Source organism: Lagenorhynchus albirostris, chromosome 6 (assembly GCF_949774975.1).
Source record: "Lagenorhynchus albirostris chromosome 6, mLagAlb1.1, whole genome shotgun sequence".
In the NCBI taxonomy this organism is placed as follows: domain Eukaryota; kingdom Metazoa; phylum Chordata; class Mammalia; order Artiodactyla; family Delphinidae; genus Lagenorhynchus; species Lagenorhynchus albirostris.
The window spans coordinates 104754116-104781383 of record NC_083100.1 but is presented as its reverse complement, the minus strand read 5'-3'; positions in this window follow the sequence as shown (position 1 = coordinate 104781383).

Below are 27268 nucleotides of genomic sequence, written 5' to 3'. Positions count from 1 at the left end.
AATTTAATGAAAACAGCCTTCCTGATAAAAGTTTTAAATTTCGTATCTAGAGAAAGAATCCTACATATATTCCAAGAATCAACAGATAAACCACAAAAAAAAAACATATTCTAGCTGAACACAGACTGCCTTTACACAACATGAAAATAAAAGATAGTGTAGAGTTTTAGGTTAAACGTTGCTAACCAAAAATATTCAAATTGCCATTTGTATGGAAAGGCCACAGGTTTTTTTTAATTTGTAGATATATAAGGGTATAAAAAATCTAATAGTCAAGTATCCTTTCTGAGACAATTACTGAAAGATAAACACCCAAGAATGAAGTTCTTTTTTTTATTATTGTTTTAAAAGAATATGCTCATTAAAATGAGTTAATCGCTGAGTTTACAAGATATAAATAAAACAGAATAATAAAAATACAAATAGTGTAATAGGGAAGAACATTTTGTATTCTATTACAAGTTAATCACTAAAGGGATGTTGCCTATAAGCTTCAATTATACATAATGGCCCATCTCTGGGAACCCTGCTTCCCAGGTAATGAACATTAAGCTAAAATATAGGAAACATCCAGACCAGGCCCACCTGTGAATGAATGACTGCAGGCAGGAAGAAATTAACACATCCCCTCCAGAGGCTGATGGGAACCAGGAAGTGTCTGACTTTACTCCTCCCCTTTTAGTATAAAATGAGCCTGAATTCTAACTCAGGCAAGATGGTTCTTTGGGGGCATGACCCCACTATCTTCTTGGTTTGCTAGCTTTTCAAATAAAGTCGCTATTCCTTGCCCCAAAAACTCGTCTCTTGATTACTGACCTCCTGTGTGGTGAGCAGTACCAGCTTAGACTCGGTAACAATGGTAATCCAGATCTAAAATTCTAAATTATTTAAACAAAAACTAAGAAATATGCGAATGAGAGCGGAAAGGTTTTGAACTTTTTAAATAACTAGCTAATAACTTCATTCATTCAACAAATGCTCTCTGAGCATCTATTATATGCCAGTTATTTTGTTAGATGCTCCTCTTACAAAGAATGATTTAGCTTCAAACTTTAAAAATTAGAGAAATAGAAGTGGAAGTATGTTTTCTTCTGGCATCCTTTTGTTTATAAATTTGTTTTGCAGATTAAATAGTTTTTGTCCAAAATATGCATTTTTTAAAAAAAATTCAAAGTCAGAAGGACTTTTTTTAAGTAATACAGTTATATTACCTTCAAATATATAAGCAACAAACTGATGGGAACAGCTCTTTTAATGCCTTATATGTACTTGTAATTGCTGGCATCAATAATACATACTTGTTCTTTTATTGAAGTATAGTTGACTTATGATATTATAATAGTTTCAGGTTACAACAAAAGGGTTTTTAATCAAAATTAACATCTCATCACCCCAACTCACCCAGATCTCAAAACCTAAGAGCAATAATTTTTAATTATTTCAGTTTTGTTTTTCTCATTTTTACTCTACCTATTTTCAATGTAAATGTTTATTCTTTTATTGCTTGATTCTTCAATATTTGATATTATTTGTTAAACTCCACTCTGTGAAAGAAAAGAATTTAGCTGATTTATAGGATCTTCAAAAGTCCTGTCCCCCTTTTCCCTTCAGGCTTTAAGTTTTCTTCAATTGTCTTCCATCTGTGATTTGTGCTCACAAATGAGGAAACAGGTAGACTAGCATTCAGCACACACCATGGGGTCAACAGAAATAGCTTCATAGTGAGAGGGAAGGATGCAGGTCATTTGACCACTGGAGAAGGATTTCCAGAAAATGGGAAATGCCAGAGTTACTTCAACTCTGAACACCAGGCATGAATGAGGGATGCCAATTTCAACATTCTATGTATTGACCTTCAAGTCCACTGTTGTCTCACTTCTCTTTACCTTCCAGATCTCAAACCATAGTAACTTTCTTGGAACTCTCCCAGGAAGAAAGACACTTTCCTCTAAAGCAACTCCTACATGTATTTAGTCTGCAACACCCATTGATGATAAAAAAAAAAAAAAAAAAAAGAAATAGAGAACCTCCTCAGCTACAGAGGAATCTACAGAAAACCTGTAACTAACATTGTGCACAATGGTGAAAGACTGAATTACTTCCCCTTAGAACAGGAACAAGGCAGGGATATCTGTTCTCATCACTCTTATTCAACATAGTACTGCAAGTTCTAGCCGGGGCAATAAAGCCAGGAAAGAAATAAAATGCATACAGATTGGAAATGAAGAAGTAAAACTGTGTCTATTTGAAGATGACATTGCTTACCTAGAAAACCCCAATGAATCTTTCCCAAAAATCCTCCTGGAATGAATAAGTAAGTTCAGCAAGGTCACAGGATACAAGATCAACACTCAAGAATCAATAGCATTTCTATACAGTAATAATTAGCATGTGGAAAACAAAATTTAAAGGAAAATACCATTTACAATCATTCAAAATATAATGATTTAGATGTAAATCTATCAAAACATGTATGACCTGCAGATTAAAAACTATATACTGCTAATGAAAAAAAATTTTAAATCCATAAATAGAGAATCATGGTTATGAATTAGAAGATTTAACAAAGACATCAATTCTCCCCAAACTGGCATATAGGTTTACTGTAATTCCAATCAAAATATTAACAAGATTTTTATAGATATGGACAAGATTATTTTACAATTTACATGGAATGGTAAAGGAACAAGAATAGCTAAAACAAATGTGACAAATAGTAATAAACTGGTAATAATCAGTCTACTTGATTTCAATACTTATACAGTTCTAGTAAACAAGACTACGTGGTATTGGTGGAGGAATAGACACATAGATCAATGAAACAGAATAGAGAACTCAGAAAGTGACTCACAGAAATATGCCCAACTGATTCTTGACAAACATACAAAAGTAATTTAATGAAGGATAGCCTTTTCAACAAATGGTGCTGGAACAACTGGACATCGAAGCAAAAAAATAGACCTCACCTTAAGTATCACATCTTACATAAAAACTAATTCAAGGGCTTCCCTGGTGGTGCAGTGGTTAAGAATCTGCCTGCTAATGCAGGGGACACGGGTTCGAGCCCTGGTCCAGGAAGATCCCACATGCCGCGGAGCAACTATGCCCGTGAGCCACAACTACTGAGCCTGCGCCTCTGGAGCCTGTGCTCCGCAACAAGAGAGGCTGCGATAGTGAGAGGCCCGCGCACCGTGCTGAAGAGTGGCCGCTGCTTGCCACAACTACAGAAAGCCCTCGCACAGAAACTAAGACCCAACACAGCACAAATAAATAAATTTATTAATAATCTCCTACCCCCAACATCTTCTTTAAAAAAAAAAACTAATTCAAAGTGTATCATAGACCAATATAAAATGCAAAACTAAAAAAAAAACTTTTTAAGAAAACATAAGAGAACTTCTCAGGAGCTTCTAGAGCTAGTTCTTAGATTTGATACCAAAATCACAATTGATAAAAGAAGAACTGATAAATTGGGACTTCATCAAAATTTTTTTAAAAGACACTTTTGCTCTGGGAAAGACCCTGTTAAGAGGATAAAAAAAAAACAAGTTACAGAATGGGAGAAAATATCTGTAAACCACATATCTGATAAAGGACTAGAATATGTAAAATGAACTCTCAAAACTCAACCAAAAAAGCAAACAATCCAATTAGATAATGGGCAAAAGACCAAAAGACATGAAGATACATCTCACCATAGAGGATATACAGATGGAAAATAAGCACATCAGAAAATGTTCAACATCATTAGCCATCCACCAAATGCAAATTAAAACCACAGTGAGATCTCACTATAAACCTATCAGACGGCTAAAATAAAAAATAGTGACAACACTAAATGCTAGTGAGGATATGTAGAAATGAAATCACTCATACATTGTTGGTAAAAATGAAAAATGATACAATCACTATGAAAATGAGTTTGGCAGTTTCTTAAAACAACAACAAAACCAAACAACTACCATACGATCCAGCAATTGCACTCTTGGGTATTTATCCCAGAGACATGAAGACATATGTCCATGCAAAAACCTGTACACAAATATTCATAGCAGCTGTACCTGTAATAGCCAAAACTGGAAACAATTCAAATGTCCTTCAATAGGCGAAAAGTTAACCAGACTGTTACATTCATACCATGGAATACCTAGCTCAGCAGTAAAAACGAATGAACTATTGAAACATGCAACAATCTGGAAGAATCTCTAGAGAATTATGCTGAGTGAAAAAAATCTAATCCCAAAAGTTACACAATAATTCCATTTAAATAACATTCTTAAAACCACAAAATTATAGAAATACAGGTTATTGATTACCAGGAGTCAAGGAGGGAACTGGCGTGAGAAGGAAGTGAATGTAGCCTGTAAAGCAGTAACAGGAGATCCTCATGGTGACAGAAGCATTGTGTATTTCAACTGTATCAATGTCCACATCCTGGTTGGGATACTGTACTGTCAGTCTACAAACACCAAAGCTAGCATGAAATCCAGATACATTTGCTTTTAGAGACCAGGCTATTTCTAGTTTATTTTGCCTCCTTAGCGATGAAAATATATGATATGGGTATTTCTTGGCTCAGAAGAGAAAAGTGGTGAAAGCAGCCCAAGAAGAGAAAACAGCATCAATATTACAGGCCTATTTGGGGAATAAGTAGACTAATTTCACTAGAGAAGAGAATTTAGAGAAAGATGGACTTGAAGTACCGTGGGTACAGGTGACATCAGAGTGAGGAGTCCACAGACAGGGCTAATGAGGAAGCCTTCTCCTATTAGGAATGAGGAACTTAAAAAAGTTTTTGAGATGAAAATGACTCATGGTACAGTCGTCCCTCGGTATCCAATGGGGATTGGTTCCAGGACCCCCATCCACCTCCCATACCCAAATCTGCGGATGCTCAAGTCCCTCACATAAAATGGCATAGTACAGTCACCCCCACTCCCCTCCCATATCTGCAGGTTCCACATCCCCGGATTCAACCAACCAATTCAACCTGGGATGCGGAAGCTTCAGATATGGTGGGCCGACTTGAAATGATGCTTCACAAAACATAGCCTGGCATGTCGTTCTTTGGTGTACTTTGACCTTTAGAAGGCCCTTCTTGGAGAAACAGTGGACAGAGCAAGAATGCTTACCACTTCAGGGTGGCATGAAATACCAGGAATCAGAGGGCTCATCACAAAGTATTTGGAGACAGAATTAAGGCAACTGTCCTCTCCAGTCAATGCTCCATAACGCTGCCAAAGGAATATTTCTAAAACGAAAATCTGATCCCACTGTTCACCTATACAAAACCCTGCAATGGTGCCATGTACTATGAAACAAAATCCAAACCCTTTATCAGTGCTTGCAAGGCCTTGGGTAACCCAGCCCCCCTGGGCCCTGTCTCCAGTGCTCCAGAACACAAACTCTTGTCATTTGCTCTCCCTCTGGAAGGACTGTCCCCACCCGCAATGTGCCACTGTAGCAGTGGGGCATGAGAAAAGCCACAAGGCAGAAAGAAGACTGATGGGGAAAGGGAAAGAAAAGTCCCTTTGATTTCTCTTTACCTCCTGTTCTCTGAAGAGGAAACTTTATTCTTGACTTTATTGTTTATAACTTTATTCTCCCCCTTTTCTTTAGCAAATACCTTATTTCCCTTTGCCCACCAGTAAATATTCTCCATGTTATGCCCTTTTCTCCCCAGCTCTCCACATTCTGAAAGTTTATGAGACCACCCAGTACTGCTCCTGTTGAGATACTATAAAACACAAAATGAACAAAACTACTAATCCAATTTCCTGAAAATGCGGGTTCATGGAAAACCATTAACTGACATTTTCTACTCTTTATTCTTTTGCTCAAGATGATTTTGGATCTGCAGTGATGGAGAAGATTTGCCACCCTCTTTTTTTTTTTTTATTTGCTAGTATGGAACACATGGTCATGAAACTTTATATTACAATTTCTTGGCAGTTATTTCAAATTAGATACTTTTCCTACCTAAACATTTACATGAATATTCAGGCTTCCTCTTGGGGGAGATTTTCTGAATTTCTACTCAAGTATTCACCTATAACTTTAGTGATAGTTTGTCAAACCTGCCCTCCACTGGGTTGATTACCAATGTTTACTGATATACAAACCACATAAAATTTTTGTACTATTGGTTTCAGCAAGAAAAATACTATTTCATGAAGCACTGGTTTTTTTTGTTGTTGTTGCTGTTTTTATGAAGCACTGTTTTGAGGCACATGGAACAATGCCTATTAAACTAACATGTCACTAGCATGTGCTGGGGGGATGCTGAGAAACTTGCCTATTTTTGAAAATGCTGGCAATGACAAAATGTTGGCAATAATAGCATCAGTGGCCCTTCTCGGGAATCATGAGTTGTAGGTCACTGGGATCTCAGAACCAGAAATAGCAGGCATTTCCTGCATTTGCTTAAGTTTTCATTTTATGGGCATCATAATGTTTGCAACAGATTGTGTTTCCTTTTTGTTTTGGTTGCTGGTAAATTTACAACCAAATTTGAGGCTCATCTCCAGCAGTGGAATACTGTCTCATGATATTCATTATGTATTATCAAACTTTCTATTTATCTTATTTTTCTGATTCATTTTCCCTTTGCTGTCATTTCCTCACCTTTTAAAAAAAAAATCATCCTCTTGTAGGCATGAAGATAGAAAGAGATATGGGTTTCTCAAATCACTTTCTAAAATGATTTGGAAGCATATATAAGTCAATAATGCTTTTCATAACAACATCGATAATACTACAATAATATGCTTTTTCTCATGCTTTGCTTTAGAGTTTGTAATCAAATCTGGGAAAAACTGCTCAAGACTTAATCCATCCCATTCTCAGGTTGTTCCAGATAAGATATAGCCTCTGCCCTCAAAGCCATTACACCCCAATTTAGAGAAGGAAAAAAAAAGGCCTGCAGTGTTTAAAGACCTAAAGACCTAGAAATCCACCTATAGCTATGTAATAATTTAAGCCACATGTCTCATATAGTACAGTGGTAGGATCTGTGGATATCAGAGAAGAAAGTGTCAGTGTGGGAAGCTAGAGCAGTAGGTGGTTTCATGGAGATGAGACAAAATGAACCTTGTAGGGTGGCTGGAATGTGCATTCATTCCAATGATCCCTTTTCTGTTGTCGGTTTTATTTTGTTTTTATTTTTCTTTACAAACTTCTAATCTAAAATGCTTCAAGTCTGGGGTGAGTTACAAGTGATAAGAACTTCCGTACCTGGCAGCAGTGCCTCGGGAACCGCCACACAAATCATCAGAGAAAGAAATAGTAAAAGTGACGATGCCTTGGCCTACTTCCCTCAGGGAAAAAGCCTTATTTCAGAGTCACCTCTGAATTAAGTGTGGAGATCTGCTTTTTACATAGAAATCTCCTCTTACTGGCTCCCCACTGTTGTTTTTCAGTCCTTGCTGGGTGAGATGAAGAGGGCCTTGGCTAGGGAGAGAATGTTGTCCAGAAGGTAATGCAGTGCCAGAGGAAATGAGAGAGCCTGTGGGCGTTAAGTCTGTGGGGAAGAGGAATGGAAGAGAGCATCAAGACTGCAAGTCTGAACTGTCACCTGGAGAAGAGCTTGGGTAGCCCACGACAGAATCAGGAAAGTCAGGAGAAGCAAAGGTCCATGGCCATGTTCCTTTGACACTAATAGCAAGTGACACCAGATCTGGAAAAACAAAAGTGCGTGGCTTCTAAGGTGAGCCCGTTGCTCACTCTCTCTCCTCCAGTGACAGTAGCTCTCAGCGCACTTGACAGCAGCCTCAGCCAGGAATTCCCCAATAATGCAATCCATCACTAGTACACTGAGACTACCCCACCTGGAGATTCGCTGCCCTGGTGAGCAGCGAAGTCTGACCCCGTGGGGCAGCAATGAGTCAGCAGAGGAGGCAGCTTGCCTGGAGCTGCTGCCACCTTCCCCTCTCGGCCACGTGCATTCACTCTGACAGCAGTCAGTGGCCCTGAATTAGAACGCCTCCGAAAGCACAGTGGCAGCGACTGCAGACACAGAACATCTGGGAGGAGAATCTGGGCTCCAGGCAGAAGCAAGCCTTTAGCAAACCCAAGGCCTCCCAGTGTTAACAAAGGTCAGCAGCTACCAAAAAGCAAAACAAAACTATGCAAATAACCATGGCCAGGCCATTAAACATGTTCTTTAGATTAATGCTGCCAAACCAAATCAGAAAGACATCCCATGGCTCTACAGGGAGGTGACATGCTGGGAGGAAATCAAACTAAAAAGTAGAACAGCCTGGCAAAGGAGCAGCCTCTGCTCAGTCCAGGGCTCTATATACCCTTGTGACTGTAGGAGGGCGGCAGTTGTCATCCTGGCAGAGATTTCTCTTCCACCCAAGGCTCTCGTTGACCCAGGGAGAGGCTCAGCCAGCAGTTCGGGGCAACCAGGGTTAAATTCCCTTATACCAGAAACTGGGCCAATTCCTAAACACAATTTTTAGAGATAATGTGGGGTTAGAACTAGCTCTGAGTGCCAGATGCAAACCACAGCCTGCCTGAAAGATACAGGCACCCAGGGCCGAGTTATCATTCAACAGTCTTTCAAACCAATATTCTTAAAAATTTATTCAACGTTTATTTAGTAAAGGAGGAAAAAGTGGTTTTCTATTATACAAACTGTATTGCCAACTTAAATTCAGAATATAAATTAGATTCTAGCCAGGAAATTTTTCAGAACATGAGAAATAGGAAAAAAAAAAACCTCCTTTATTTCATTCTACCTTAAAATATTTGGCAAAACCTTTCCTGCTTCTCTGTAGTTCTTGTTATATGTTCATTAATAAATCCTCAAATAATGAAACTACTGATGGTTTAAAATTATAACATAAAGCAAATCACCTAGTCCTACTAAATGACAAAATGAGGTTTCAGATTTCAACTACCTTTGGCTGACAACAGAAGACTGTCAGTTGGGAGACTACAGATTATTGGCACTGTCTGAACTTGAGAATTTGAACAAAAGCACTTGAAGACTGAAGACAGTTGATGGTGTGTGATTAAACCAAATATTCCTGGAGAGTCAGGGCTGCAGTAAGGACCATGCAAACCAAGATACTTACAAGTAAATTAATTTGGAAGCAGAAAAGGGGAGCTTGAGAGAAAGTTGTTCTGCAGAGAAAAACTAAGAAAATGAAGCAAATATATGGAAAAACTCTGAGATGGGAGTTCCCAGGAGTCCATGAAAGATGGAAGGAGCAGTCTCAATTACTGACTTGCCACTTCCTCAACCTCTGTATAGCCTCTTCTGTTCTTAAAACAATCACTTCCTTCATCTTGGACCAGTTTGAGTAGGCTTCGGTCACTTATAACCAGTTAACAGTGTCAAGATCAGTTTAGGGTGAGTATGTATGTGTGCATGTGTGTCTGGTGGGATCTTGCAGGAGGGAGCTAGACAGTCAGTTCAAGGAAAAGCGTTGTCAGGTGGGTCTCCTAAGCTTATGGAACAGATCAGTCAAAGTGTTAAGCAACACAGACACAACATGTGTTGAATAGTTACTAAGCATCGTATGCTGGTTAGCACTCGGAGAAGTATGCCCCTTCGGGTCAATGATGCCAAGCCCTGGCATTGTACCTAATGATAATCAGTAATTATCAGAAAAGGAAGAGTTTGTTCCATGTGGTTCTCAGGCTGACAGGAAGACCCTAGAGAGTAGGGTTGCAAGAGTACGTCCTGACCAAAGTGGAAGTCCCGCTGGATGGTGTCAGGCTGAACATGATTTATGAGGTTCCAGAACCCTACCCTCAGGAGGTGAATGGGGAAGGCAGCTGAGCTTTGGTGGTTGGTTGCTCAGTCTTTCTCGACTGGCTGTTACATTCAGGTAGTAAGGGAAAGATGGAGAAATTACTCAAATACTATTAAGCCCCAAGCTACTGTCCAGTATCAAAACCCTCTAAATGTCAGATCTAAATGCCATTTCTTCTGAAGCACTAATTACACTGCTCTCCAGGGCATTAATGTCAATGTCTATAAGGAAATAGATAAATATAGTCATTGGCAAATACATACGTAGATTAAATGCATTCAGTGTGCTCAAGAGAAAAGCTGTTCTCAGGGGGGTGGAAATGAAGGCATATCAAAGTCGTAACCACCAGTCTTCGGAGGATTCAGAGATTCTTCCTGTCAGAGGGAGACAGCTATGCATTCCCTTCTGACTTCAGCAGGCCTTATAGTTGTATTAACTCAAAGGAAAAAATATATAACCTCACTTAGGCTCTAGACATGGGATCACTGATATTTTGTCATGTCCAGCCTCTTACCCAAAACACAAATAAAACTTTGGTACCTGTTCAATGTGTGAAAAATACTTGCAGCATGTTATCAAATCCTGTGAGAGGCCAAAGCTTCAGATTAATCAATAATCCAAGCTGACTTCTGTTTTAGTGAATGAGGCCCAAGAGCTAGAAATCTTTCTGAAATTCAAGAGTGATTCCACTGACCAAAGCATAGGGTGTTTGCACTGAATCGGGCCCTGTTAAGAAAAAAGCATTGTTGATGAAAAAAAAGGTGGTTTTTGTGTGCTGTTTCATTGTGTTCCTCTTGATTCAACTATATATAACTCTAGAAGCAGGAAAAGGGGCAGGGAATGAGATTTCTAACCTTCGCACGTAAAAGTCATACCTTCAGGAACATAAAACCTCATTTTCAAGACAGCACTTTGTAAACAAAATAGCCCCTCAACCTCAACCTTTAACAAGCCGTCTGCCTTTAATATTTGGAAACCAAAATTACTTTCTATCTTAATCGATGAAAAGCAAGCTTTAACTTATAAATGGATTTTTTCCAGAACTCTTTATAAACCACTGAAAATGGATGTTTATAATGGAAGTCCACTTGGTTTTCCATAAAGCTAATTCTGGCTGGATAATTCCCTTCAGGGAGCAGCAAAGCATCGTTCTCCTCAGCTTTTGTATAATTACTACCAAGATACAAATATACTCGTATCTATTTCAGGGGGAGCAGAGTGAGAAAAACAGAAGGGGAGATGATACGAGTGTCGAATGAATTCTCTAATACATTTCCCCACTAGAGGGAAAGATAAATTAAATGTGCAATAAAAATTTAATAGCGAACAGCAATTGTACTATAGGAACCCTGATAGAAATAAGCATAATGGCACAATAAATTTTCCTGTGTGAGGAATGATTATTTGGAGCTTTAAGCTTTGACAATTCGTGTAAATCCTAACCATTTGTTAGCAATTAATAATATTAAATTGCTTCACATCTCCTTAGATAAACATCAGCCATCTTTCAAATCACTGTTGAAGAAATGCATAATCTAGTGCACACTACTGCAGAATTTTCTAAAATTTCTAAGAGGCATTTAATAGCACTGTTCCAAGGAGAAATAAAAGTGATTAATCTTTACTGCTGATATAAATACATCAACAAATATTTGTTAAACCCACTTTGTGCTTAGCAGAGACAGCTAGTTGCCCATCAAAACCCATTTTTGCCTTCTAGAGTACAGACTTGTGTCTGGAAAGTGGCTGCTCAGGAAAGGGCTACATCCCCCAGTCACCTATGCCTCTGATATGGCCATATGCCTCAAATCTCCAATAACACTGACTGGAAATCATGTTTGTATTTGTGAGACATGTTTTAAGAATGGGATGTGGCTCAGCTAAGCTCTTTGAGCTTCTACAAACTTGAAGGCGGCAGCAAAGTTCTGGGGAGGGAGGAAATAGATAGTGAAAGTTACTAGCCCTGAATTCACATGTTTATAAACAAGAACACCCAGCTCGCTTAAATGAATAAGATATAAGTTACATTGCATTTAAGCCATTATATGTCTGTGGATCTATTTGTTACAGCATTTTGGTCCAGCCTAATACAACAATGTCTTGTAGACTTTGTGAGACCCAGAAAGAAGTGAAAAACATTGCACTGCTTTCAAAAAGTAACTTTACTCTGGTTAAAGAGACAAAGAATACATGCAAAAGAAGAAAAAGTAAAATAACACCAAGCACGTAACAGTATAGTATTTTAAGAGATGCCAGAGTACAAGAGTAAGTTAAATAATGGTCATTAGCACTAAATGCTAGGAGTTCAAAGGAAAAGACAGAAATATTTATTTAAAATACATTCATGCAGAAGTGGTGAGTTCTGCTGGTGAGAGCTACAGTTCAAGATACACTGCTGATAATAATAAAATCCTTTATAATGGGGTTTGCTCTTCTGGGAAATTGTTTACCTGGACAAATAAACCTAAAGTTCCAAATATCCACAACCCTTTTCTGATGTGCTGTGGTCCTCATTTTCACTAGTTCTAGGATCTCTGGCTGTAAGCTTATTCTTTATTTCGATGCCTACCTTTGACATGAATAGTCCACTTATACTTTTATTTTGTGTAGTTTCCTTAAAACAACACCTTGTGATCAATCTTATCCCATACTGTAAAAGGATTTCTATCATTATTCAGGGAGTAAATTTATAAATTCTAGCTGAAAGAGATTCAGCTCAAGTTCCAGCCCAAATTAGAAGAGTTCCAGAAATAAGCAAGATGCAGTCATATTATTTTCTTGACAACTACTTATTGAGTGTTAGTATTTGTTAGACATTGGGGTGTGATGAAGAGGAAAGGAATGTGGCCCGTTTTCTTTTGGCTCTCATTTCTAATGAGGCTCCGCATAAAGGATGATGACATCATATCGTATACAGAAAGAACTGGATAGATTTAGCCTGTAAGCCTGGAGATGGCTCAATGTTAAAAAACATAACTGACCTCAAATATTTAAAGGTTCTTCCTATGGAACAGTGATTAGACTTATTCCTCATGGTTTCTGTCCACTGATGTATACCAAGCAATTACAACCGTGCCTGCCACCTAGTAGGAACACAAAAAGTATATTTTGAATGAATGAATGTCAGTCTAAGCCTGGGAACTTGATTCAGTTCCAAACCTTTCTCATTTGCCGCCTGAGGAATGGTGGTTAACTCTGTCACCTACTTGCTATGAGCCTTTGAAAAACATCAGTTAACTTCTCTGAGAACGGGGACTAGGGTGAAAGCTATAGGCAGCTCAATATATTTGGGCTCTAGATAAGGAAGCAATTTCCAAAGATGAGAGTGTTCAAACACAAATGGTCTTACTTTCCAAAGGGAATTCGTTCCTAGAGATTTTCATGCATGGTAGAAGGGGTAACTGAGATTTTCTATGGGAAATTCAACTTTCAGATGTTAGAAGTTCTTGGTCAAGGGCTTAAGATATTATTAGCTCTTCAGTGGCAACTTGGGGGTACTTAGGAACAAGCAGAATGATGACCCTAGGACAGCTTGGAGAATAGATTGGGAAAGAGCCACACAGGGAACCAGGACTCCTTCAAGAGTCCATAAACTGTGACTAGAGTACTAGACGAGGTTAATGAACTTAACTCAAAGGGAGGGACCCCATTAGAAGCTTTGTCCTGTGGAGTGGGCCACTCAGGGAAGCCATGTGCCTGGGACACACAGATACCAAGGACTCATCCCTGAGCCCCGGGTGCAAGGCCTGTTTGCCCAAAAAAGCCCAGTGTGCTTGTTTGGGAGGGGAAAGCCAAGGCCCTCGGCAGTCCTGTTTGAACCACTTGGCCCTGACTGAGCCTGGAAGTTTGACTTACTTCTATGCCCTGTTAGGCAGGGGTAGGAAGGAGCTAAGGGTCTTCTCACCTGCTTCTTCACTCTGTGACTTGGAGAAGGCTACTCTGACCTCCAGGCTCATCGGTAAAATGAGGATAATAACATAGAGCTGGCAAGGTGGTTGTGAGAACTAAATAGAATAATTGGTTCTGAGCACATAGCTTGTTTCCTGATTTATGAGAAACTTGAAAATATTTTTCATTTTCACCTTCCTGTTAGGAAACTTTAATTCACCTTGTCAGGAAATCAAATGATATTTTCAGGTTCATAGGACTAGAATGTGTCATTAGCTCAGATCAGAGTGCACTCCTTAAACTACAATAAAGGCAAAGCAACCTTCAGGGTCACAGTCATCCAGTTTGGCTGTTTTGTAAACCCATCTATTTTTTGTCCCTGCCTGCTGGTATCACCCCACATTAAGATGTGATGCCTTCTTGAAGTCCATGGACATTTGGAGGGTCTTCTCTAAACTGCACCTGAACACCTAAAGTCAATGTAGCATCCTAGAAAGGCAAACACATATTTTTACATTTATTTCCAATATGACAGAAAACCTGAGGCTACCATGTGTTCCTTCCTTCATCCAGGAAATCTTTCATTAAACAAGTACATTTCCCCTCTGACTAGGAATCACCAGGCTCGCACTGAATAAAAATATGTTGGCATTACAATAATCAAAGCAGAACCAACTCCGCCCTTCAGTCTTCAAGGTCCTTTCAAACCAAACAAAATATGGCCTCAGACACATCTCTCCCTAACAGTGCAGTCCTGTGGGAATGGGAGCAAATGGTCCTAATGCATTTTCAATTTACAAACCAACTTTTCCTATATTTAGATCAGTCAATTTATATGAGTCCAAAAATTCAAGAGGATGTGACATCTCTCCTCCCTAGCATAATTTTGTTTTTCAAAGAATCTTGTTCTCAAAAATTCTTACCCATCTCTCAGAAATAGGTTCTTTACTTGGTATATTTCCAGCTACATAATTGTTTCTTTATTTTCATACTTGCAAACAGCCTGATCCACTTTGTCAGTACATGGCTTTGCTTTTTAAAGGGTCTATCTAGGATACATGCAACAAAATCAAGCAATCACACTGTTGCCCAATATTGGAAAAATGGTCATTAATGCTTCTAATAATTTTTTCAGGGCACTTAAAATCAAAATCATACATTATAATCCCTCCAAGACTATTAGATCTGAATTTGTTTTAGGTTTATCTATTTGGTTTGATTTGATTTGATAATAATCCCCTGATATCTGGGTAAGTCATCTGTCCTCAATATACTTTAATATGAATTAGATTTTTTTATTAGTTGTAGGTAGACAGTCACATAAGGACAGGGCAGAGTCAGGGCCAGGAAATATCAAAAGGTTTGGAAAATGTCCTAGAATAAGCACAGAGCATCAGAGGGAGATATGGTACTTAAAAACAAGGTTGAGGAAAAGAAGATGATCCGCATTTTTTAAAAAATATATTTTATTTCTCCACATGGGTGGTCAGAAGTGGCCCAAGTACTAAGCACCAGAGACAGAGTTTTGAAAAGTATGTAACATGATATTTCAGAATTAGAGTTTTGGAGTGCGGTTTATGGTGAGTGGTTAGTTCAGGCAATTTTCACCTGGAAATCTGTCATTTCTGAAGTCCTACCAAAAATTTCATTCCCTAAGAAATAACTGATGTGCCTGGAAATCTAACATATAGGAATTGAAAAGGGCAGATTTTTTTGCATGAGATCTTGTCTAAGTCAATTCCATGAGCACCCGTAATTTTTTTTTCTAATTGCAACTGCACCTCAAAACTTCTCATGCTCTGCTGAAATCCTGGTTGAAAGGGAATTTGAGGATATCAGGGCATGTGGGAGTCCTACCCTGCTGAGCAACTGAGCATGACTAACCAAGGAAGCAGGGAAGAGAGACACTAGGTAGAACAAGGAAGTCCTATGAGCTACACCTCTGTGGACAGGCATTGGCAGAGGGGCATGCCATTCTTCGACTTGGCAGATGGTGAAAGGGAGACTCAGGGATTTGAGGAAGGAAGAGAGTTGGAGCATAACTGGGGCAAGATTTAAAACCCAGTCAAGTCACATGCTTAGTTGCTTCACCCACATCACAGTAGCTTTAGGTTTTGTGACTCAGTTTTGCCTGATACAAAGCATTATGAAGGTGACCCAACCCATTCAGGCCAAACTGAAGGGGGGAGGGCTTTCTAGAAAGTCTTAAAAGCCTAAACAATAGATGCCCATCAAATAGACTAACAAAACAAATGCTGATAAAGAAAGTGGGCATTAAGAAGACAGAGGACAAGGGAATGGAGATTAAACACATTTGCAGATTGAAGAACTGGCTTTAGAAAAGACGTCTGCAGGACACCAGCAGGCATCTTAAGACCTCACCTTAGATTTACAGACTTGCAGAAATAGGCAGAGGTGACATGTCCAAATGACCATCATTATTACTATTAATTTTTCTTGTTACTCCCTTCCTTTTATTCCTGGTATGGCCTGAGAAATATGGGTGCATGGTTGTCACAACAGGACTGTGGGACATGATTGATGAGAAGACACCAACAGGCAGTTAAAGATGCAAATAGTCTTTATAAACTAGCATAAGTAAACTGATGGAGATAGTTGACAGAGAACAACACAGCATGCTCCCAGATGAGAGGACAAGAGCCCCAGGGTTGCAAGTCTCCTGTAAGGTGCAGGTTCTGAACCACACGTGGTGTGAACATTTCACCAAGTACAAGGAGCTCACAACTACCGCTCACATGGTGTTGGTGGAGTGAGGGGGGAGGGGATTCTTTATACTCTCCTGTTCAGTCCCCATATTCATCTTCCCATTTTCTTCATCTGGAGATTCTTGTTCAGTCTGCCTATTCACCACATGCAAGGAATAGCTACAAACCCACCCTGGTGTGCATTTGACTGGGCAAATCCAAGACCTTCTTCAAATGCATAGCATCACTTAAGAGGTCCAAGGATCAGGCTTGTTTCAGGTCCATTTCTGTAGAGGACATGATGTACTTGTTCATTCTAAATAGCTAAAGTTGGGGTTTCCAAACCTGGCTAGTCTGCAAATGGTGACTTCTGGGAAATGTTCTGTTTGAAGATATCCTTAGAAGTTTCATCCAATTTCACTTTGATTGCTTTCAGGCCTTGGCTGATTTTTAATGTCCCCAGCTGATCTAAGCAAGCTGGCAAGTGGAAGCCTAATTATAGCATCTACTTTTGACCACTATAAAGGATGCAGCAGCAGCCAGAGCTGCTAGGCTCAGCCAGAGCAGAGCTAATAAAAGAGCCCCCAGGATGCTCAGGTTGTGAGGACCCTTATTTAACACCTAAAAGAAACTCTGCAGAGTGATGATGGCAAAAACATATATAATAAAAACAGTACACTGAATTCAGCAGAGCTTTAAATTAATTTACTGAGCTAAAAAGCATTCATGTGCATATTGATAAATACTGCATATGTGAGACATGTCATTTATTTAATCTACAGTAATGCTTAGTGTATATATTCATATTTGGGGTCTGTGACTAAAGTTTTAAAATCATACTACTTGATTAAGAGCCCAACGACCCAAGTTCTAGTTCTGGCACCGATGCTGCTAGCAAAGAAGCAAGTTTAGCAGCTTCACAGCTCTGGAGTGACTCCCCTTTCTTCATCTATAAATAAAATAAGGCAGTTGGACATTTGCCCAAGTTTTTTCCTGAAGTTTCTCACCAGCATCACCTGGTGAAACTTATTGAAAAGTGGACTTTTTTGGACTTATCCCAGACTTGGATTGGGAATCTCTAGGGAAGGAACCCAGAATACTTCACTTGTAGAAAGTTACCCCAGTGACAAAGAAATACACTAACATTTAGAACCATTTGTTCCGGTAGTTTCTGAGGCCCTCTGTTTTTGACATCACATGGAGACAAGGACAAAGCGACCATCTCTATCTACCTCGACTGGCTCTAAGACAAAGGTAAATTTTTAAAAATTTTATTTTATTTATTTTTGGCTGCGTTGGGTCTTCGTTGCTGTGTGTGGGCTTCTCTTGTTGTGGAGCATAGGCTCTAGGCATGCGGGCTTCTGTAGTTGTGGCTTGCAGGCTCAGTAGTTGTGGCGCACGGGCTTCGTTACTCCACGGCATATGGGATCTTCCGGACCAGGGCTCGAACCCGTGTCCCCTGCATTGGCAGGAGGATTCTTAACCACTGAGCCACCAGGGAAGCCCCAAAAAGGTAAACTTTTAAAAAAATTTTTATTGGAGTATAGTTGCTTTACAAGGTTGTGTTAGTTTCTGCTGTACAGCAAAGTGAATCAGCCATATGTATACATATATCCCCTCTTTTTTGGATTTCCTTCCCATTTAGGTCACCACAAACCATTGAATAGAGTTCCCTGTGCTACCCAGTAGGTTCTCATTAGTTATCTAATTCGTTTTATATATAATAGTGTATATAAGGGGGGGGGTGGGATGAATTGGAAGATTGTATAAAAATTGCATAAAAGGTAAATTTTTAAAAGGTAAATTCAATTTGGTCTGAATGGGTTAAATCACCTTCATAGTGCTTTATATTGGGCAACTGAGTCATAAAACATAGATAAAACGAGATCAGTGAAGGAGCTCAACATTTTCAGTCAAGAAGACACAGATTTAAATCCTGCCTTAGTTATGTTCTAACCCTCTTCCTTCCTCAAATCCCTGAGCTCCCATTTCTCTGTGTGTCAAGAGTGTATGGTGATAATAATGCCAACATGCAAGCAACCTAAGTGTCCATCAACAGATGAATGGATAAAGAAGATGTGGTACATACATACAATGGAATACTACTCAGCCATAAAAAGAGTGAAATAATGCCATTTGCAGCAACATGGATGGACCTAGAGATTATTATATTAAGTGAAGTCAGACTGAGAAAGACAAATATCTTAACACTTATATGTGGAATCTAAAAACTGATGTAAATGAACTTATTTACAGAACAGAAGTAGACTCACAGACAAAGAAAAGAAACTTATAATTACCAAAGGGGAAAGGGGGGAAGGGATAAATTAGGATTTTGGAATTAACATATACACACTACTATATATAAAACAGATAAACAGCAAAGACCTATTGTATAGCACAGGGAGCTATGTTCAGTATTTTGTAATAGCCTATAATGGAAAAGAATCTGAAAAAGAAGATGTGTGTGTATGTGTGTATGTGTATATAACTGAATCACTTTGCTGTACACCTGAAATTAACACAACACTGTAAATTAACTATACCTCAGTTTTAAAAAATAGTTTTAAAAAAGTGTATAATGATGACAATGCCTATATCGAGAGTATGATTGCAAAAGTTTCTATAAAAAAGAGTTTAGGAGGGGCAACCTGGTAGGAAGTGCAGGGTCAGAAGTGAGATAGGGGATTGGTCTTGAAAACTCATTAGCTTCTCAAGGTCTATTCGATGTGGCTTTGGTAGAAGTGGGAGTGGGGAGGAACTGATGAAGATCTACTAGCACTACTCATATGATTATTATGAGGATTAATAAGAAAATATAGATTTTACACAGCAGAGTATCTGACACAGAAAAAAAAAATCAATGAATAACTGTTCTCATTACTGAGTTGGGTTCAGTGAAATTACTGGAATTTTATTCTTTTTGACTGTCAAAAATGGCAATTCCATATGGCTGCAATGTGATATAATTTAATACTGAAATCCCAATATGACATAATAAGTCCATGTCTACCAAGTTATTCAGATCCTTTTTAAGTAAGAAAAAGTGAGAGAGGTATTACTGACAATATAGTGATTTTTTCTTTTCATACTGATTTTTTTATTTTAATGAAAATTCAGAAGGCTTTACCTCAGGTCACACTATAGTCATTTTTCTGAATAATGGTAAAAGTGAGGAAGCAGGTGGAAGTTTTGATAGAAAACACCCAGGAAGAAGTCAGATGAGGGGTTTTGATGTCTTGTTCTATCATTATAACAGGCTGTCCGTCTTGTAGAGCATACCCTGTTTCAGTGACTTTAATTATGACCTGAAACTCTCCTGATCAGGTGTTAATGTAGCTCACAGACTCCATTTGGTGCTTAAAAAAGTCACATAATCTCTGCCTGTTGGTAACGGATTGCTCCACACTTCCTTCCCTCAGAGGCCACCTTATAAACAAGATCTAGTCATATGGGGTGTAAAAATATTAATGGGGGGCTTCCCTGGTGGCGCAGTGGTTGAGAGTCCACCTGCCGATGCAGGGGACGTGGGTTCGTGCCCCGGTCTGGGAGGATCCCATATGCTGCGGAGCGGCTGGGCCCGTGAGCCATGGCCGCTGAGCCTGTGCGTCCGGAGCCTGTGCTCCGCGGCAGGAGAGGCCACAGCAGTGAGAGGCCTGCATAACGCAAAAAAAAAAAAAAAAAAAAATTAATGGGGGCTTCCCTGGTGGCACAGTGGTTAAGAATCTGCCTGCCAATGCAGGGGACACGGGTTCGAGCCCTGGTCCAGGAATATCCCACATGCCGTGGAGCAACTAAGCCCGTGAGCCACAACTACTGAAGCCCACGTGTCACAACTACTGAAGCCTGCACACCAGGAGCCCATGCTCTGCAACAATAGAAGCCACTGCAATGAGAAGTCCGCGCACCACAACGAAGAGTAGCCCCCACTCGCCGCAACTAGAGAAAGCCAGTGCGCAGCAACGAAGACCCAACGCAGCCAAAAATAAATAAATAAATAAATAAATTCGTAACAAATAAATAAATAAATAATGGACCTGACTGAGCTATTAATACTACGTTACTAACCAGACGAGCTAGCAATCTAATTTAACTTGCTAATTTCACATTCATGTTTTATCTAACAGCTAAGTGATGAATGAATCATTTTGACTTTCATATGTTTATACTTTATGTTTTTAAATTTCATGGGTGTGTATGCCTTGATTTCTTTCTTAATTTTCCTGTAAGTTCTCATAGAATACCTTGAGAACTTTCTAAATGGAAGAACATATAGGTAAGATTTCCCGAGCTATAACCACTCACTTCAAATGTCTCACCCAGCAAACTAACATTTGCCACTTCCTGAGTCCAAATACTCAGGATATTACATAAGAATATGAGAACCAAGGCAGAGAAATACACGCCTAAATATTTCATCAGAATCCCAGAATCACAAAGAATCCAGGTTTCACTAAATGCAACCATGATCATCACTCTTGGTCAATAATAAGCCATTAACTCAAGCATTGTAGCTCTCGGGTGACAGAGGAAAGCAGAGGAAAAATGTATTATTTTAAAATTAGATTTGGTAAGGATTTTCTTGTGTATTTCATGTTTACTTTGTTGCTGTTTTTTGTTTAGTTGAAAGAGGATGAAGGAAGAGAGAATTTTTCTATCTGAACTTTTCTCCACCTCCATCCCTGACTTGATCTTTGGGTCACCCTGGGGAACCCGTATGACACTATTTCTTTGTCTATCAGTGTGTGATGTAAGTGAAAAAAGAAATGTTGAGAACTAAGAACAATGGACATGGGACAGTGATTGTAGCTCTTAAATTTCCTTTGATTTGATTCAGCTTGACATAAGAAACAAACAAATAAATAACCAAACCAAACAAACAAAAGACCCATGTCATTTCCAGTTCTGGTTCAGCTTCTGACATGAGACTGGGAAACAGAGAGCAAAAACCCTGAAAAGGGTGGGAGAAGCATACTCTAGCCAAGCTAACACCGCCCAGAAACCATAAAGACAATGAAGTGAAAATCTTGGCACCTTTGGAGATTGAAAGGGAAATGCATTGAGGATGGTCTTATAGAGAACATGGGGCTTGGGTTCATCACAGCCACTAATCTAATTTATATCTCTACAGATCTGCCAGTTCTCGGCCTTTCATATAAATGAAGTCATACAATATACTGTCTTTTTTGACTGGCTTCTTTCACAGTAGGATTCAGGATGCTGGAGAAGCAGTAGGTAAACTACAACCAGAGGGCCAAATCTGGCCACATACATTTGAGATTTTGGGGTTTTCTTTTAGCTCAACTGAGATCTAACTGACAAAACTGTAAAATATTTAAAGTGTGCAACATCATGATTTGATATACATATGCATTGTGAAAAGATGTCCACCATGAGTTAATTAACATGTCCATCACCGAACGTATTTATACTCTTTTAAAAAAAACACTTAAATTCGACTCTCTTATCAAATTTCAGTTATACAACACAATATTATTGACTATAGTCACCATGCTATATATTAGATTCTCAGACTTTATTCATCTTATAACTGAAAGCTTATACCCATTTACAAGTCTCTTCCTATTTTTCCCACCTCTAAGCGCCTGGAAACCACCATCTTCTCTCTGCTTCTCTGTGTTTGACTTTTTTTTTTATTTGGGGGTTTTTTTTAGATTCCACATATAGGTGATACCATGCAGAATTTGTCTTTCTCTTTCCAATAGTTCATTGGTAGTATATAGAGATGCAACTGATTTTTATATAATGATTCTATAACCTGCAGTTTTACTGAAATTGTTTATTACTTCTAACACATTTTTATTGGAGTCTTTAGAGCTTCTAAATATATATAATATCATGTCATTTCTAAACAGAGATAATTTTACTTCTTCCTTTCTGATTTAGATGCATTTTATTTCTTTTCCTTGCCTAATTGCTCTGGCTAGGACTTCCAGTACTATGTTGAATGAAAGTGGTGAGAATGAACATCTTTGTCTTGTTTCTGATCTTAGAGGAAAAGATTTCTCCTTTTCACTATTGAGTATGATATTAGCTATAAGTTTGTCAGATATGGCCTTTATTATGTTGAGGCACATTCCTTTTATACTTAGTTTGTTTAGAGGTTTTATCACTAAAAGATGTTGACTTTTGTCAAATGCTTTTTCTGCATCTATTGAGATGATCACATGATTTTTACTCTTCATTTTGTTAATGTGGTATATCTCATATTGATCTGTGGATGCTGAACAATCCTTACGTCATATCCCTGGAATAAATCCCATTTGATCATAGTGTACTGTAACAGTCCTTTAATGTACTTTTAAATTTGTTTTGCTAATATTGTGTTGAGGACTTTCGCATCTATGTTTAGCATCTATGTCTGCTAATATTTTGTTGACGACTTTTGCATCCGGGATACTGGCCTGTAGTATTCTTTTCTTGTGGTGTCCTTGCCTGATTTTGGTATCAGGGTAATGCTGGTCTCATAAAATGAATTTGGAAGTATTCCCTCCTCTTCTGTTTTTTTGGAAGACTTTGAGAAAAATTAGTATTAATTCTTTAAACGTTTGGTAGAATTCAGCATTAAATCCATCTTGTTCTGAAATTTTCTTTGTTGGGTAGTTTTTGATTATTGATTCAATCTCCCTAAAAGTAACTGGTTTGTTCAGGTTTTCTATTTCTTCATGCTTTGGTCTTGGTAGATTGTATGTTTCTAGGACTTTATCCATTTACTCTAGGCTATCTAATTTGTTGGTTTATAACTGTTCCCGGTAGTTTCTTATAATTCTTAGTATTTCAGTGTTAGCAGTTCTAATGTCTCCTCATTCATTTCTGATTTTATTTATTTGAGTCCTTTCTCTTTTTTTCTTAGTCTAGCTAAAGGTTTGTCACTTTTGCTTATCTTTTAAAAAAAAAACACAGCTCTTAGTTTTATTGTCTTTTTAGTTTCTACTTCATCTTTTTCTAATCTGATCTTTAGCTATTTTTTTCTCCCGCTAAATTTGGGTTTAGTTTGTTCCTTTCTAGTTTCTTGAGGTGTAAAATTAGGTTGTTCAATTCAGACTTGTTTTTCTTGGAAACTATGTATTCAGGCTCCTTTCAGGGAAAGAGTGGAAAATAGGCACTTTTGCCTTCTCTCTTTGCACTGAGCCCTGGGGGATAGCCACAAGGGCTGTTCAGGTCCCCATTAAGAACTACTTCTTTATATGCTATAGTCTTGTGGGTCTTGTGGATGCTGGCTCCACTGGCTTTCAGAGCAAGGGGTCCATCCCTCAGATGTCAGCCTTAAAGGTTATCAGCACTATATGTGTGGCCCAAACACTTCACTCTTCAGGGAGAAGCTGGGATTTAGCAGTTCCGTCTTGACTGTATGGTGTTGTGCTGGGGCGGGATTGTTCTCAGCCTTTCTTACCTGTCTTGATGTGGATATTTTCTTACTCTCCACATGTACAGGAGACATTCATCTCATTTCTGGATTTCCTTCAGAAGGAATTGCTTCATGGGTAGCTGTACATTCAATGCATCCATGAAAGGAGGGAAGTTCAGGAGCCTCCTGTATCACCTTCTTGGTCCTTCCCTCCACACCCATTTGTTTGCATGTTATCTATGGTTGCTTTCATTCAACAACAGCAGAATTGAATTGAATTAAGTAGTTGCAACAGAGAACGTATGGCTCAGAAAACTGAAAATATTTACTATCTGACCCTTTACAGAAAAAATTTGCTGATCTCTGGACTGTAGTAATTCAAAAGGAAGGGAAGAATATCACAACAGAAGCAGGAAATTATGAATAAGCATAATACATTAGCGAGCAGAAAGGACATCAATCTGCTCTAAGCAGGATACCCTGAAAGTAGTGAGTGGGGGAAGGAAAGTATCAGGTTGGAAAGTCCACATTATAAGTATACATAGTCTTGATTACCAGATCAAAGTGTTTTCACTTCTTTCTGTATGTAGAAAGACAAGCCATTTGAAGGGTCTTTCCTTAGTATTATGAGATGGTTATTTTAATTTAGCAGTTATATAAGATAAACTAAATAGGAAATCCCCAGAAAAACTTACCTTCAGGATGCGTCATACAGAAGACTGGAAATGGACCAACTCAAGTAAAAACTAGGATTCCCTGATACTCCATTCCCTTATACTCCATTCCCTTATACTCTAGTTCAAAGATTGCCTCTTCTCCATAAGAGTGAACCATTTATCGATATTTTTTCCCAAAGTGAACCACTTAGATTTTCTTACTCCAAGCATTTTTCCTCTCCTTCCTTGTTTTTTCTACTTTCCCCCCTTAACTTACTGCGTATATAGCTCTGCCAGCTTGGATCAATTCTTAAAGCCTCAGAAGAGACATCTCTTGCTGAAGCTGGATTTGCTGCTCAGCGGCAGCCTGAAAGTTAATAATGGGACCCTATCACCAAATAATAACCGTTACTTTCCTCCTAATGTCCCTGAAGCATTATTAAAATGTAGCACTATAGCCCCTTATAGGCAATTTACCTCTGTAAAAGGTCATCTGCAAGTACAGTACTTAAAAATAATGCCACAAGGAGCTGTGAGATTACGTGCTGAACCATTCACCACCCAGCATAAGTCTTACATCAAATGGTCGCATTTTAAATGTACCCACTCTCTCTTACACATGGCAATGGAATCTTCTCTGGTACATGTTCATTCACAGCAGAACACATCCCATCTCTCTCAGTTTTCTAAACGTTTTGGGCATTCCTTGGGCTTAGGGATGCTAACAAATCAAACGCTTAGGCGAGTGAGCTTTACCTTCAATGAGTCTTACCACTCTTTTCCGTGACCTGAAAGATACCAAGGGTCTTCATGCTTCCCATAGACTATCCATAACCCCCTACTTCAACCACATTTTAGCTTTCTTTTCTCAACAGTATCTTATGCTCTAGACTTTACTCAATTTCTGCTTCTCCCAAAAGACTGACACATCGAGGAAGTTCCAGTTTACACTCTCCGTATTACTCAGCCTGGTCAGCTTTAACAAAATATTATAGACTAGATGGTTTAAACAGCAGAAAGTGATTTCTCACAGCTCTGGAGGCTGGGAAGTCCAAGGTCAAGGACACAATCAAGCAAAAAATATAAAGGAACTAACACAGGGAGAAGAAAGTTGTTGAGATAAGAAGATTAAAATGATTTTTTTTAAATATCAGTGGACTAATAATAGAAAATATTCCATTCATGAAGCAAGAACAGGATATTCTAAGAAAGAAAATACAGAGAACAAATTAAAACAACTCATAAATTAAAAGCACACTAGGAATCAAGAGTTTCAGAAAAAAGATAAAATATATGCTTGAAGAAATCTCCAGGAAGTAGAGCATAAACAAAAGAGATAAAAATGAGAAAGTAAAGATAAGAAAGCTGAAGGTCCAACCCAGAAAAACAAATTGAAATTAAAAGAGTTCTTGGAAGAGAAAAGAGAGGAAAAGGACAGGAAGAATCATGAATAAACTAGTTTAAGAAAACTTCTAAAAAACTGAAGGATAGTTTCCAGGTTGAAAAGTCCTACAAGAATCCAGCAAAATGCCTAATAATACAGAAGACATAATATTGTAAAAATTCACCTCACTGGTGTGTTGGAGTACCAGTTGATGGTGTATTAAATTAAGAATATTCAGATTACGACCTGCTGAATGGGGAGGCACAACGCACCCACCCACCCATGGGCCAGCAGGTAGCTCCCCCTCAGCATCCCAGCTCCCACCTCGGAAAAGTGAAAACTCAGGCGTTGTTTTGATTAAAGACCCAGAACATTCACACAAAGGACATAAAGTCAAAGATTTATTACTTACAGATCCCACAAAGAGGAGAGGGGGGATGCAATGAGCTGGGGGAAGGGCAATCCTCCATCCCGGGTCACAAGCAAGTAGGAGATGGCAGGGTACCAAGCCCCTATTATTTATATGGTGGTTGGGACAGAGGTCACTAATTTTTCATCAGCTCAACTGTAAGTGGTTATTTTAAAAGATGCCCTGGGAAAAGCAATGGCAGAGCTTGTGATAGGAATCCTAACCTCAGGTCCTTCCTAAATGTCTAGACTCTGGGTGTGAGCAGGACAGTCATACATACATGTAAAACACCTAGGCAGCAACTCAAAAGAGCTGTTTTCTCATTACCATTTGGAGATAGTAGAAGATATTTAACTACCCCAGTCAGAAGAAAAAGAGTCTTCAGATTTCTGAAAAGCAACACTGAAACCTGTATCAATGCCTTCACAGTTCTGAAGAAAAACAATTTCCAACATAGAATTCAATACCCAGGCAGACTACCAATCAAGAATAAGAATACCCTGAAAATATTTTCAAATCAATCAGTTCTCAAGCTATTAACCTCCCACAAATTTCTTTCACAGAAAGCTATGAGGAGATTTTTTTTTTCCCCAAAATGAAGAAGTAAACTAGGACAGAATACTTTATGGGACATAAGAAACAAGAGATAACAATACAAGAGAGAAGCAGAGAACCACCAGGATGATGGTGAAGAGGGTTCCCAGTATAACTGCTATGCACCAAATGCAGAGTGTAATGAGTTCAGATTGAAGCAAGTTCCAAAATTTGTGGCCAGGAACAGCGCAGGGCCCCATATTTACAGCCAGCTTTTCCTCCAGAGTGAAGTGTTAAGCATACTAAAATTAAGAGAACAATCACTTTTATTGGTGGCATCCATCACGGTGACAATGTATGGCTAGGACTAAATGACAAGACAATAAAGAAATATGTTCCTATCAGAATGCTTACATCAAAGCCTGTTTTCTCTGTTTTAATCAATGTCCTGGCAAGAGCTATCTCCATCCTATAAACTACAACGCAGAATAAAGCACAAATCTGCTTAAACAAAAGGAATTCTCCTATGTACACAGTAGCTTATATATACATGGAATAT